The sequence below is a fragment of the Hibiscus syriacus genome, unplaced genomic scaffold (genome assembly GCF_006381635.1).
Source record: "Hibiscus syriacus cultivar Baekdansim isolate YM2019G1 unplaced genomic scaffold, ASM638163v2 tig00000910_pilon, whole genome shotgun sequence".
NCBI classification, from domain to species: Eukaryota; Viridiplantae; Streptophyta; class Magnoliopsida; order Malvales; family Malvaceae; genus Hibiscus; species Hibiscus syriacus.
In genome coordinates, this window is record NW_024061831.1 from 330,481 (window position 1) to 336,480 (window position 6,000).

Consider the following 6,000-nt stretch of genomic DNA (forward strand, 5'->3'; position numbering starts at 1 on the left):
CGAATTCTAGAGTGTCTTATAAGGTATACATACCAACAAAATAGTGAAAACTTCTGATCTGATGGAATAGTAAGTATGTTGTTTTGCTAATAGAACTATATGGTTGTATTTTTATAGATGTCCGAACAAGGTAGTTCTAGGAATGAAGCAGGAGATGATAGACCCGCTGAAAATAGTAATTCACCTGCCCTGGCCAGGCAGAGTGAAGAACAGACACCCTCTGGAGTGCCTATAAATGATCAAGATATATTCTTTAGAACGTTAGACGCGGTATTGACACGTTTCCAACCTCTTTTACTTCAACTCCAAAAATAAATGTTGCGAAAGAGTTGAAGGGATTGGGAGCTCCAGAGTTTAAAGGGGAAGCCAATGAAGGTCCTGTTATTGCGGACCTTTGGCTTAATGACATGAAAGTCATGCTTACGGGACTTTATTGTTCCGATGCTGATAAGTTGGATGGGATAATTTCATTATTGAGAGGACAAGCAAGGATCTGGTGGACCAATGTTACATTGAGAATGTCTAAAGCCCAAGTAACTTGGTCTTTATTTTTAGAAGAATTCAAGCATAAGTACATCGGAGATCAATTTGTTCGTCAAATGAAGCAAGAGTTCATGAATCTGAAGCAATGGAATCATACTGTATATGAGTATGAGTGTGAATTCAATAAGTTGATCTGCTTTGCTACCGAGCTAGTTCCTACTGAAAATGATGCTTGTGAGTGGTTCGTAAAGAGTTTACGTCTTCAGTTAAAGGAAATGTTGATTGTCTTGAATTTATCATCATTTCAAGAAGTAGTTAACCGTGCCAAGGCTCTGGAAATAGCTCAGAACGAGGATTTGAAAATTGAGAGCTCAGACAATCAAAAGATCGGGTGCTTCTTCGAGTTCCGCACCATCAAAAAGGGGTAAAGATGCTAGTGTTCGACCCCAGGTTAGATCAGAATCAGTGGCATCCTCCGCTAGAGGATCAAATCAAATGAGAGGTAGACAAACTCAGTCAGTGGAATCTGGAACTGGGAGAACTAATCAGAGTTAAGCCAGACAATGCCCTCATTGTGGAAAGAATCATTTAGGGTATGTCGAATGATTTCTGGAGTCTACTTTAGATGTGGAGACGCCGACATTTCATTCGAGATTATCCAATGTCAACCAGTGAATTGTACAGCCAGAGAGGTCTGTTTTTGTAGCCCAGAGGGGAAGAGGTAGAGGCAGAGGAAGAAGTCAGTCAGAGTCCTCTTCTCAACAGGAGATACACTCCACTGCTCGAGTGTACAACCTCAAGACCAATGAGGATTGTGATGACCCAGATATTATAACAGGTACCTTTCTATTATTTGACAAAGGTGTTATTGTATTGATTGATCCGGGATCTACATATTCATATATTACTAGTACGTTAGTAAGAGAATTGAACATTCCTTTAGAAACTACTAGTAATGAAGTAATAGTGACGAATCCACTAGGGCACAGTGCTCAGGTAAATATGGTGAGTCGGGGTGTCCCATACGGATTCAGGGAATTGAATTTCCTGCTAATCTGATGGAATTACCTTTTGACGAATTCGAAGTGATACTGGGGATGGATTGGTTATATCGTTATTACGTTGATGTCGATTGTAGATTGAAAAGAGTGACATTGAGAAGTTCTGAAGGAATAGAAGTTATTGTATTTAGTGAAAGATGGAATCCATTAGCAAGTGTGATTTCAGTGATGACTGCAAAGAAGTTACTGCTACAGGGATGTCAAGGGTTTATTGCTAATGTACTGGATGTTAAAACCAAGGAGAAAGGGATTGAAGAGATTCTGATAGTCAGAGAGTTTCTCGATGTATATCCTGCAGAGTTGCCAGGTTTACCTCCTGATAGAGAGGTAGAATTCCAGATTGAGATAATACCAGGAACAACGCCCATTGCAATGGCACCATACAGAATGGCTCCAAAAGAATTACAAGAATTAAAGATTCAATTAAAGGAGTTATTGGACAAAGGGTTTATTAAACCAAGTGTATCACCTTGGGGAGCTCCAGTTCTATTTGTTAAGAAGAAAGATGGACCAATGCGTCTTTTATCGATTACAGACAACTCAATAAAGTGACCATCAAGAACAAGTATCCACTTCCCCGAATCGACGATTTATTTGATCAATTAAAGGAAGCTTCAGTGTTCTAAAAAATTGATCTACGTTCGGGTTATCATCAATTAAAGATTCAAGAAAAAGACATTTCAAAAACTGCGTTTAGAACAAGATATAGTCACTATGAGTTTATAGTGATGCCGTTTGGAGTTACGAATGCACCAGCTGCTTTTATGGATTTGATGAACATAATTTTCCAACAGTATTTAGATCAGTTAGTTGTGGTGTTTATTGATGATATTTTAATATATTCAAAGTCAGAAGAAGAGCATAGTTCACACTTACAGATTGTTTTACAGACTTTACGAGACAGGAAGCTTTATGCTAAATTTTCTAAATGTGAATTCTGGTTGAATGAAGTAGCATTCCTTGGACATGTAATTTCTGCAGAAGGAGTTCGAGTGGATCCCTAAAAGATTAAAGCTATTCTGGAGTGGGAAGTTCCAAAGAATGTATCGGAAGTTAGAAATTTTCTGGGGTTAGCTGGTTATTATCGAAGGTTTGTTAAAAAAATTCGATTATAGCATTACACCTGACTAAACTGTTGAAAAAGGAAATAAAATTTGTTTGGACTCAACAATGTCAAGAGAGTTTTGAAAAGTTAAAGAATATTCTTACAGAAGCTCCAGTGTTAGTTCAACCCGAGTCTGGAAAGAACTTTATAGTGTATAGTGATGTGTCTCATAGTGGTTTGGGATGCGTATTAATCAAGAAGGCAAAGTAGTAGCCTATTCTTCAAGACAACTAAAGCCGCATGAGAAGAATTATCCAACACACGATCTAGAGATGGATGTAGTAGTGTTCGCTTTAAAGATCTGACGTCACTACTTGTATGGTGAAAAGTGCTACTTGTATACGGATCACAAGAGCTTAAAATATTTGATGACTCAGAAAGAGTTGAATTTAAGACAAAGAAGATGGGTGGAATTTCTCAAGGATTATGATGTGGTGATTGATTTCCATCCTGGAAAGGCAAATGTGGTAGCTGATGCTTTGAGTCGAAAGACTTTTGCAGCTTTGCGAACTCTTGATGCTAGATTATCGTTAAGAGAAGATGGTGCAATTTGTGCAGAATTGACAGTCAAGCCCGTTTGGCTTAATCGAATTAAAGAATTGCAAGTTAAAGATGAAAAGTGTTTAAAGAGGATACAACAGATAAAGAATGGAGAGGGTACGGATTATGAGATTAAGTCTGATGAGAACTTGTATTATCAAGAAAGATTAGTAATTCCGGATGATGATGAATTAAAGAATGATTTGTTAATGGAAGCTCATTGTAGTCTATTGACAATGCATCCGGGAGGGAACAAAATGTATATGGATCTTAAGAGTCGATATTGGTGACCGGGAATGAAGAAAGACATTTCGGAATTTGTATCGAAGTGTTTGACTTGTCAACAAGTCAAAGCTGAACATCAAGTTCCGTCAGGATTGTTACAACTGATTTCAATTCCTCAATGGAAATGGGAAAACATAACGATGGATTTTGTGACGGGTTTGCCTTTAACTCTGAACAAAAAGGATTCAATCTGGGTAATCGTGGATAGATTGACTAAGTCAACCCATTTTATTCCAGCACGAACTGATTTCTCCATGGATAGGTATGTTGAATTGTATATTAGAGAGATCATACGGTTGCATGGTGTACCTATTTCCATAGTTTCTGATCGGGATCCTAGATTCACATCACGGTTTTGGAAGTCATTACATGAAGCACTGGGAACTCGGTTAAACTTCAGTACAGCGTTTCATCCTCAAACTGATGATCAATCCGAGCGAACTATTCAAATTCTGGAGGATATGCTAGGAGCTTATGTCATTGAATTCAAAGGATCGTGGGAAAGGTATTTACCACTTGTTGAATTTTCATGCAACAATAGTTATCAGTCAAGCATCAAAATGGCTCCCTATGAAGCTCTTTACGAAAGAAGATGTCGTACACCCTTGAACTGGTATGAACTTAAGGATCGAGAAGTTATTGGTCCTGAGTTGATTAAGAATACGGAAGAGAAAGTTCAAGTAATTCAGAATAATCTAAAAGCTGCAGCTGATAGACATAAATCGTATGCTGATTTAAAAATGAAAGAAATTGAATTTCAAGTCGGAGATAAAGTGTTCTTGAAAGTGTCTCCATGGAAGAAAGTATTGAGGTTTGGACGTAAAGGAAAGTTGAGTCCTCGGTTCATTGGACCTTATGAGATTACTAAGAGGGTAGGATCAGTAGCATATCAGCTAGTTTTACCACCTGAAATGGAAAAGATATACAATTTCTTTCATGTCTCAATGCTTAGGAAATATCGATCTGATCCATCTCACATTGTGACTCCTGAAGAAATTGAAGTTCGACCAGATTTAACTTATGAGGAAGAACCTGTTCAAATATTAGCTCACGAAGTTAAACAACTAAGGAACAAGACTATTCCATTGGTTAAGGTCTTGTGGAGGAATCACAAAGTAGAGGAAGCAACATGGGAACGTGAAGAGGACATGAGGATTAAGTACCCCTACCTCTTTGCATAATAAAAATTCGAGGATGAATTTTCTTAAGGGGGGAGTTGTAACATCCTCAATACCGAGTTAGTGACTAAATTGGAAAGTTTCAGATTTTGGTGATTAAAATAGAATGAATGAATAGTATAAAGATTTATATGTAAATGATTGTGTAGGATTGAATTGAAAGGAAGAAGGAATGGAAGGGCAAAAGAGCCATTTGCAAGGAAAATTAATTAAAGAAGGGATAAGGATATATATGAGTACAAGTGGGATGAAAAAAAGAGAACACCAAAGCCTTCCAGAGTTATCTTCTTCTTCTTTCTTCCTTGTGCGTGTGAACCAAAGAAAAGGTAAGATTTCTGATTATTGAGTTTCTTGTTAAATTTAATATTGGGTTTTGATTATTAGATGATAACTAAGCTTAAGGAACGCTTAAGTTATCTTAACATCAAAGGATGATGGAGTCATGAGAGATTTAAGATTTGAAGTTCTTAAATGAAATCTTGGAATAGAGTTCATAACTAGAATTGAAAGTTAAATTCGACTTGTCATGAATCTAGTTAAGATATATGAAGTGTTAAAAGTGGAATTCAAACATGTTGGATTATTGATGTAATTCTTGAATTTCATATGAAGGATAGGATTTGAAGGTTAAAGATGAAATAAATGAGTATAAATTGGTTTAAGGATGTGTACTAGAGTTAAGAGTGAAAGAGGGGATTAAACATGAAGGATTTAATCCAAAATGAATGGATTTTCGGGTTCAAAAAGAGGTTCTGGGCAGAGTGCATCGATGCACATTCTTAGTGCATCGAATCATCAAGGTTAAAACCCAGAAATTGTTTGATTGTGCACCGATGCATTGGTAGTGCATCGATGCACTCTTTTAAAATAAAGACGTCGAATGCAATTCGTGCATCAATGCATAAGTAGTGCATCGATGCATCCCATTAATAGTGAAACATCGAATGCAATCGGTGCATCGATGCATAAGGAGTGTATCGATACATCCCAGCAATAATACTACATCGAATACCTTTTATGCACCGATGCATTAGTAGTGCATCGATGCATACCTTCATTAAAAGATGAAATTGACTTTTCTCTTAGTCTAAAGAGTGAATCATTAGAGTATATTAGTTATAATACTGATATAGATCCATGTGCAATTATGTAGATACTAAAAGTAAGCTTATTCCGGAACGATCAAAGGATTAGAATCGAATCAAAGCAAAGCTAAGGTAAGTGCATACTATATGTATATTATCATGGAATAAGACTTGTGATAAGTCTAATCCCTATGTTGATTTTTATAATATAATAGTTGTGAACATGCATACATGCATAAGATATATATATGTTCATGTGATAT